The 9,904-nt window shown below is 40.2% G+C and overlaps 1 long non-coding RNA gene across 1 annotated transcript; it reads right to left on the reverse strand.

Annotated features, from left to right (window-relative positions):
- Window positions 1-1,546: 1,546 nt before the first annotated feature.
- LOC121005301 lies at window positions 1,547-8,669 on the reverse strand. Its single transcript, XR_005779908.1, has 3 exons — window positions 8,521-8,669; window positions 3,974-4,036; window positions 1,547-1,701 (listed from the first exon to the last, which is right to left on the reverse strand). It is a non-coding gene; the product is annotated as an uncharacterized LOC121005301 (long non-coding RNA).
- Window positions 8,670-9,904: the final 1,235 nt, after the last annotated feature.

A 9,904-nucleotide genomic window follows, 5' to 3' on the forward strand; every position in this document is an offset into this window, starting at 1 on the left:
TGACGGGATGCGTGGGCTTCGGTATGTTCTTGATATAAGAATATATTGGCAAAAGTCTCATTTTAATATCAGTGTGAGGGTTTAGCCATATATTGTCAACTACATTTACCATTGTAGTGCACCATTTTTTTTGTCAATTTGTTTTATTTAGCCAATCACATCCGCACATTTGGCTACCCTGTGCAGGAAGTCTTTGTGGTACATGTGGTCCGCTGCAGGCATCCTCCATTGTATGCATTTCTGCTGGGGATTGCTGTTAGCAACAGATCACATGTGCAGGATTTGCTCCCCCAGTTAGAAATGTGCAACAGCATTTGGGGTTTTAAGTATTTTCTGCCTTTTAAGACCACTTTTTTCTGTTATTCTGTTTGTACTTGCACGCGTGGAGGTGTGGCAACTCGAGGTTTGAACGTGCCTTTATTTTGAGTTATGGGTAACATTCAGGTGCACCTGTGTGGCCTGCATCACACGAGTCAGTGATAGGTGGGACTCACAGCCTCTTCCCTCCTCCCATTGTATGTGTGATTTCATGCTGGAGGTAACCTGGGAGCTGTTCGCTTTGCGTCAGACTTTATGCCCCTGTAATTGCCCATACGGCACAGGTAGGTTAGCGTTAGGTCCTGTGCCACTTTGAGATACCTTGACAGGTTGCGCAGGCTTGGTATGTTCTTGACATAAGAATATATTGGCGAAAGTCTCATTTTATTATCAGTGTGAGTGTTTAGCAGTATATTGTCAATTACATTTACCATTGTAGTGCACCATTTTTTGGTAAATTTCTGTTATTTAGCCAATCACATCCGCACATTTGGCTATCCTGTGTAGGATGTCTTTGTAGTACATGTGGGCATCCTCCATTGTATGCATTTTTGCTGGGGACTACTGTTAGCAACGGATCACATGTGCAGGATTTACTCCCCCGGCTAGAAATGCGCAACAACATGTGGGGTTTTGAGCATTTTTTGCCTTTTAAGACCACTTTATTCTGTTGTTCTGTTTGTACATGCACACTTGGAACCGAACCCGAGTTCGTGAAATGTTTTTTTACAGTGCAAATTAACTTATGAAGCTATTGCGCGAAGTCGGAGCCGATACATTCTAATACTGTACGGTGCTCCTGCTCCGTACAGTTTTAGAATCAAGTTTCATGCGAATCGACTTCGGATGTTTCATCCAAAGTCGATTCGCTCATCCCTAGCTGCATGCATGCCATTGTAGGTGATCCCTCGTTGCCAGAGTTCCTTGACCATGTCTTAACACGTGCAGCAGCCATTTTAGGAAAAAATGCGATTTGTTACCACGAAGCGTGAGGAAATTCAGATTCGGTGCAAATCAAATTTTTCCTGAAATTCGGGTCGAATTCCACTTCGTCAACTTCGATTCGCTCATCTCTAGTTATGTTAGACTAGGCTAGTTAAAAGGAAGACAAATCTTTTCTAAAACCATTAAAGCCAATGTAGATGTCAACAGCACTTTTGAAGAATAAAACATAAAAGAAATGACATATACTTTTGGAATTGTTAAAAATAAAACTGACCACTGTGGGTAAAGTAAATACATATTATTTATTTAAAATCATGTTCAGAATTATGATTTTTTTGTTTTATGATTGCTTCTTCCATCCACCAGTGAGCTTATCACCAACTTGTCCTGTTACTTGATCACATGTGTTTTTGGCAGTTTGACATCCTTGGTCAATAACTGGAACAGAATGGAATATGTTATGGATATAATAATTAGCATGTTGTTGTAAGGTAACCCATGTGCAGTCTATTTGCCAATCTTAATCATTACTGGGCATTGGAAATCTGTCGGTGCCTTACATATTATTGTACATCTTAACTATTTTTCTGGATACTTCTGGTCAAAGCTTTGTTCACTGGTCACAAGTCTTTTTAAGATTTGTCTTACTACATTTCTGAGACACCATGTAACTGGAGGGCAAAGCTTATCTTCTATTTTAAATCTCAGGTATTCTCAGACATTAAACATGTAAACATTTTGATTAAAGGGGGGGTCATCCAAGACTTTGAGAAATAAAATTGGCTACAAGAAATAACATAAAAAACAAACATTATTTAATTGCTATTTCTTCCCTGCACCAGTGGGAGATTTATAAAAAATTCTTTCAACTAGTTAAATTTTTTAATGGGTTTTCCAGGGGTTTAATATTGATATGCAGGTGAAACTCAAAAAATTAGAATTTCGTGCAAAAGTCCATTTATTTCAGTAATGCAAATTAAAAGGAATTGCATTAATGCAGCTTAAAATTTTAATTTTGTGAAAAGGTTTAATATTCCAGGTTCAAAGTGTCACACTCTAGTCAGCTAATTAATCCATACCCCCTGAGCAAAGGGTACCTCAAAATTAAGACTTTGGGGTTTCATAAGCTGTAAGCCATAATCAAATGTAATGAGTCTAACTCATGTTAGTTTCACCTTTTAAGTTGCATTACTGAAATAAATGAACGATATTCTAATTTTTCAAGTTTCACCTGTATCCTTAGGATTGGTCATCAGCATCAGATCGGTGGGGGTCCGACTCCCGACACCCTGCTGACCAGGTGTTTGAAGAGGCCAGCAATGTCACGTTTATCGGTCAGATGACCTAGGTGCAGCTCAGTCCCATTCAAGTGAATGAGCCAGAGCTGCAGTACAAACCACAGCCGCTAAACAATAGACAACACTGTGCTTGGCAAGCTGTGAGTAGGCTGGGGAGCTCACTGGGAGCACCACAACCTCTTCAAGCACTAATCAGATATTGTTGATCTATCCTAAAGAGGACTCAGGATGACCTATCATCAATATTAAACACCCAGAAAGGCCTTTAAACTCTCAGACATCCCTTTTAGGCCTCTTGCACACAAACTTTTTTTTTTCCGTTTAAGTTTTGTTTTTTGCGTTCGGTATATGGTCCGTATACGGAACCATTCAATTCCGTTTCCGTATTTCCGTTTTTCCATTCCGTTCAAAGATAGATCATGTCCTATTATTGCCCGCAAATCACGTTCCCTGGCTCCATTCATGTCAATGGGTTGTAAAAAAAAAACGGAATGGAATGTATGTCTTCTGTATCCGTTCCATTTTTGTGGAACTATCTATTGCAAATTTTATGCCCAGCCCAATTTTTTTATGTAATTACTGTACACTGTATATGCCATGCTTCCGTTTCCGTTTGCGATCCACAAAAATCGGAAACCAAATGGAATGGCAAAACGGAACGGAAACGGAAACACTACTGAAACAAAAAATGGAAAAACGTATCCGTTTAAAACGGAACGCAAAACACTGAAAAAAACATCGTGTGCAAGAGCCCATAGGCTTCATTCACACACCTTTTGTGGCATGTTGGGGAGACATGTTAAAAATACCATACATTTTATGCTGGGTGTTTTATTTTTTTTTATATATATATTTTTGGCCTTTTTTTTACATATTTTATTTCCATAATAATACAAAATTCTCTAGAAAAAATGCTTGAAAAACATGCCTAAAGCATACTTTTTGAAATAAATGACCACTGACCCAAAATTCACACCAGTGAGTAAAAATGGCACAAACAATACACATTGTTCATAGTGTGTTTCAGATATTCCTGTTGAATATTGGCCAAAATATTTAGAAAAATGCTACATAAAATCTGCCTTAGAACACTGTAAGCCTTTTTTGGGAAAGTTGAGGTAAGGTGTGTGTGTGTGTGTGGAAATTAAAAGGGGTTGTCCAGTACAAGAAAAAGAGGTTTGCTTTCTTCTAAAACCAGCATCACCCTTGTCCACATGTGTGTGTTTTTGCAGCTCAACCCCTTTCACTTCAATGAGAGTCAGTAGTAATACCAGATACAACACATGGACAGGGTTGGTGCTGTTTTTAGAAGAAAGCAGGTATGTTTTTCTTATCCAGGAGAACTCCTTTAAATTAAATGGTTGGCATCTAAACATATTGTTATATATGTGTAAATGCTGATATAAACCTACCTTGTTGACCAACTTCTTTGCCTTTATCAACACAATCCTGGACTGTTTGTTCTCCTTGCTTAACTGTCAGAAAGGAGAAATCGAATAAACTTTCTGTATTATAGACATTTACTATAAGCTGCTTTACTACGTAGAGAAGTTTGGGAACAGTTTTTCTCCATTTAGTTTCAACAGATGCAGTTATGTAATTTATGTAATATGTTAGTAAAAAAAAAAGTTTAAATTACTGAAGCCAGCAAGAAAGGACAGAAGGAAATATTGTTCTCAAAGTCAAATCTGTCATGTAAGGATATCTACACATGGCCATTTCTTCATATCATTACATTAGAAAGACTATTCTATATGTCCATCTGGAGACATAGGAAGCTGTCGGAACACCAGAGAAATTCTTTGGATAATATGGCCTCATCTAAATGGGCTTTTTGACCAAGCTGGCAGACCATGAATATAAGTGGGATATATCATATGGTCCGTTTGGTCCCACATTTACATCAACGTCTGCGTATCCGATCCTATGTTCTCCATATGTATCATGAGTATATCTTTTGAATATCTATTTATGTAACGGTTTACCCATGACTGTTTTCTGACCCCCTGATGAACCTAACAATAGGGGAAACGCGTCGGGGTATTGATGAGTAATAGCCTGGGAACATCGTGTCATCAAATTTTCCTTCCAGGCTTCTCATAATGGTGCTGTAGGATTTATCTTTCCCTCTGCACTTTTATATTATATTATTTGTCTCAGTTTTTCATCTATGTGGGCTGTGTATTACACAGGCATCGTTTGGCTGTGACACAGTTAATGTCCGTTATCTATGCGGGACAGCCAGATATCACTTATTGAGAGGAGGGTATACATAGGGCAGTCAGTCCAGGAACGAGGACAGGGAGTCTCCACCATCAGGGGACGTCCCTGGGCTGAGTAGTGATTCAGGGTGAGTATAGGGACAGACTAGTTATCTACATACTCCCCTGTATACTGCCCTTTGTACACCATACCTCTATAACCAGACCACTGGTTGGTTATCCCGTGTAAAGTGTTTATATCTGTATATCGTTTGTTTCACAAATTGTTTCACTGGTGAATCACAAAGGTGGTTTTATTTTATTTGATTAAATCAGTAAAAGTTACGTTTTAAAGGGTCAACTCTGCTGGAACCTTCTATTCTATATGTGCAGTTACATTTGTAATACTTCGGTACGTCAATAAATGCAGGGAAAACATGAGCCCCATCCAAATGCAAAAACTGTACTTTATTACCAATTTCTAATATCTAGTCCTTCTTTAAGACCTTCTATTTTTTTCTGCTCTATGCCAATGGAAGAAGCACTCCAGCATTTATTGTGGTACTCGTCAGCAGTATTCTAGCAGTGTGGTTCATTTTATTCCAACTCACTGACATTCACACATTTTGATTGCTTTAGTCATGGGCAGCTGTATCATGTGATCCTAGTCTGACCACAAGTCGAGAACTTGCTCTTCTGTTTAGACAGGATGTCAGTCCCTCCTGTGTGGCTAACTTCCTGTGAGCTACAAGATAATATCAGCATCCTGCAGTTCTCAGACAACTCACTATGCCAATAAGCCTCACCACTATTGTTGAGACCCTACAATAAATGTCTGCAGAAATAGATATCTCATTATGCACACTGCCTCTCTATACTATCAGTGTTTGCTTTGTGCAGAGTCTCCAGTGTTTCTGTGAGGTACAGCTTCAAACTGCCCTCCTCTACTACCTGCTTTTAAGAGTTGAGAGTAGAAACCTATCACAACCAGGAGGCAGACGAGACAGACTGAAACTGCAACATGTTGGACCCTCTGAGTTGGGGATATCAGTTCTATGTCACTAATCACATACTTGCTTAGATAGGACATAGAGCAAGTGTTAGGATCAGGTTCTGACACCTCTGTGTCTGTGCCAAAAGCATCATTGGAAATGTGAACTGCATTAGGGGAACCATATGACAGTGGAAGAAGGAACCAAGATAGTAGACAATCCATAAATAGATCAACTAAAACGAGTATATACAAAGCGTATACAAGAGCCTCCATGTTATTCTTTAACAATCAACTTTTTTGCACTGCTAGACAGATATAGTGATGTCACATATTTTCAGCCATCGCAGGGGCTGAATGGATAGCATGAGTTTGTTTCTCCCCCAAAAAAAACAATCAGTGGCGTGCCTAGGGTGTTTGGCACCCGGGGCTCGTCCTTTCTCTATCCCCCTCCCCCCAATACTTAAAAAAAAAATATTGTACCCCCTCACAGTAGTGTTGCCCTCATTGTACAACCTTCACAGTAGTTTTCTACAGATGTGTGCCCCCTCACAGTAGTTATGCCAACATTGTGCCCTCTCACAGTAGTTATGCCCACATTGTGCCCCTCTCACAGTAGTTATGCCATCTCTGTGCCACTGCACAGTAATAATCCCCATTGTGCCACCTTCACATTAGTAATGCCCTCTGTGCCCCCTCCATAGTAGTAATGCCCTCTGTGCCCCTTCCATAGTAATAAAGTTCTCTTTGCCCCCTCCATAATAATAAAGTCGTCTGTGCCCCCTCCATAGTAATAAAGTCCTTTGTGCCCCTCCCATAGTAATAAAGCCCTCTGTGCCACCTCTGTATAAAAATAAAAAAAAAGTTCACATACCTCTCTTCCCTGCAGGCACAGATCGCTTTGCAGCAGTGTGGGCGGCGCTTATGCAGATTTCTGGGCTGCAGGCTCTGCCCACACAGGCTGGCAGCGTGATCTGTGTCTGCAGGCTGAATGGTGGAGCGGGAAGAAGTCTTTCTGCTTCACCATTTTGTGCGCCGCCAGCCTGAGGGAGGGGAGGAGTGCTGGGAGCTGAGCGGTGAGTGACAGGACCGCTGCTCCCGGCGCTCCAGCAATGAGCTCTGTATTGATGGAAGCACTAATTGCTTCTGGCACCCCCCTGAGAGCCGGCACCCGGGGCGGACCGCCCCCCCACACCCCCCCCTTAGTACGCCACAGAAACCAATGTATGTCCTGTGTTTGAGCTCTCTACCTACAGATCAATGAAGCAAATATACAGGTGAAACTTGAAAAATTTGAATATCGTGTAAAGTTCATTTATTTCAGTAATGCAACTTAAAAGGTGAAACTAATATATGAGATAGACTCATTACATGCAAAGCGAGATATTTCAAGCCTTTATTTGCTATAATTTGTATGATTATGGCTTACAGCTTATGAAACCCCAAAGTCACAATTTTGAGGTACCCTTTGCTCAGGGGATATGGATTAATTAGCTGACTAGAATGTGACACTTTGAGCCTAGAATATTGAACCTTTTCACAAAATTCTAATTTTAAGCTGCATTAATCCAATTCCTTTTAATTTGCATTAGGGAAATAAATGGACTTTTGCATGATATTCTAATTTTTCGAGTTTCACCTGTATATACTGACTTTACAGCACCAGCCCTGGAGTGGAGACATTTAGTATGAAATAGAAACAGATTTTAGTTCTATAGAACCCTTTACAATTATGATATATCTAGTGTTTTGGAACTCTGAATGATTCACATTCATATGGATTGATGCAGATGTGCATATTGTGACACAGTGAGCGGTTTGGTCTGGGAAAACCGGTATTTTCCTCCCAGCATGTGCTGTTGGGCTGATTTACAGCCAGATGAGGTCAAATACTGGATCAGATTTTAAATGCCGGTCCGGGTTTTGGCAGCACCTGGCTGTCCTTAAATAGGCAGCTGGGCTCAGAAGTCATGTCTCTGTGTTGGGATCTGGGAGCTTAGTGTCTGGATGAAGGCTTGCTACCTGTTTGGTGTGAAAATAAGTTGGTGCTGCTATGGTCAAGGACTCTTTGAGGCAGAATTGCCGCATGGTGTGTAAATTACCACCAACACCGCAAGGTGACTTTTTGTTTGAATATCACTGCTTGTTTTGTCACTTGCCTAAAGTGTGAATAAAACACTGAACTGTTTCATCCAAATAACTTGTTGTTGCCTCTATACTGCGTGCGCTAATCCTGTCTGCCAGAGCGAGTCCCCACAATATCAACAGGAATTAAGTGCCGTAAGCTGTAGAAATTTTCTTAAAACAAGATATATGCTTAAACCGTTTAATGAGAAAGGCCATTTCACACGAGCGTATCGGCTCATGTACCTCCATCAGAGGTATTTCCCTTCCTGAATGCTGCTGCTATGACTTGGACCCACGGCACTATAATGATTTATAATGCTGTGTGTTACTGCCCAATCTCAACTCTTATAAATTGTACTCCAACAATTCCCTAAGTGCCAATCATTAGAGTTGACATTGAGTGGGAACACACAGTATTATAAATCATTATAATGCTGTGGGTCCATGTCATAGGGGCAGCATTCAGGATGGGAAATACCTCTGACACAAGGAGCTGATTTCTTGCGCTGAATACGCTCGTGTGAAACTGGCCTCAGCTACATGTAAAATGTTCCCTTTTCATCCTATCTCTTATATCATTATCTCCATGTGGACTGACTCTAAGTAATAGGTACTAGAGCTAGCTCATTTTATTGCTTACCGGTTTCGTCAGCTTTCTGCTGGGCTTGGTTTAAGAAGCTAGACATGATTCCGTGGTGTGGTGTCTGGAAGCAGAGATTCAAGTTTTCCTGTGAAATTGTTTGATACCGTTGCAGAATTCTCTCATATATAAACTCAAGGACTCCTCCCATTAACAACTAGTTGCAATAATCTCATATAAAATGCCTGCTGCATGAGCAATGCTAGTAATTATAGCAGTATTTAGTTGGTGCCTCCAGGGCAATCTGTTGCAATATTGTACTTTTCCACATCAGGCAAATATTAAAGGAAACTCTACCTTAAAATTGTTTTTTGAATATTACTACAATCCCTCGTTTTTAGAAACCTTTACCAATATATACGGTACGTAGATTATTAGCTACACCATGTATCTACCTTTCAGATTTCCTCAGTGCCTCCGATAAGGCATTGTTTTCTGCAGTAGCGACCATTACATTCTCTGCGCTGACAAGCCAAATGCTCACTCATTCACAAATATGAATCTTTAATATCATGCACTCTCAATTCCATTCTAACACATGCCAGGGAATATTCAATAGAACAAGTCAGTAAACAGGCCAGAAGGGACCCCTTCTCTATTAGTTTTAGCTATAAACGTATTATTGGTGTGAAGGTCCCTGCTGTAATCCCGGTCTGTACGACTTCCAGCTTTGTTTGCATCTTAATGTTTCATGTTGCCTTATTGTCTGTAAATTATGTTGGTTGCAGGAGCCCCTATTGGGCTTGGTTTTTATTTTTAATCATTTATATAGGCACTAATATCATTTGTATGGATTAGCTGGGTTTGGATATCTACTTCATCACGGATATAGTATTTTGTACCAGTCAATTGTAGTGTTATTCAGTCAGGTCCATAAATATTGGGACATCAACACAATTCTAACATTTTTGGCTCTATACACCACCACAATGGATTTGAAATGAAATTAATAAGATGTGCTTTAACTGCAGACTGCCAGCTTTAATTTGAGGGTATTTACATCCAAATCAGGTGAACGGTGTAGGAATTACAATAGTTTGCATATGTGCCTCCCACTTGTTAAGGGACCAAAAGTAATGGGACAGAATAATAATTCTAAATCCTACTTTCACTTTTTAATACTTGGTTGCAAATCCTTTGCAGTCAATTGCAGCCTGAAGTCTAGAACACATAGACATCACCAGACGCTGGGTTTCATCCCTGGTGATGCTCTGCCAGGCCTCTACTGCAACTGTCTTCAGTTCCTGCTTGCTCTTGGGGCATTTTCCCTTCAGTTTTGTTTTCAGCAAGTGAAATGCATGCTCAATCGGATTCAGGTCAGGTGATTGACTTGGCCTTTGCATAACATTCCACTTCTTTCACTTAAAAAACTCTTTGGTTGCTT

The sequence above is a fragment of the Bufo bufo genome, chromosome 6 (genome assembly GCF_905171765.1).
Source record: "Bufo bufo chromosome 6, aBufBuf1.1, whole genome shotgun sequence".
NCBI lineage: Eukaryota > Metazoa > Chordata > Amphibia > Anura > Bufonidae > Bufo > Bufo bufo.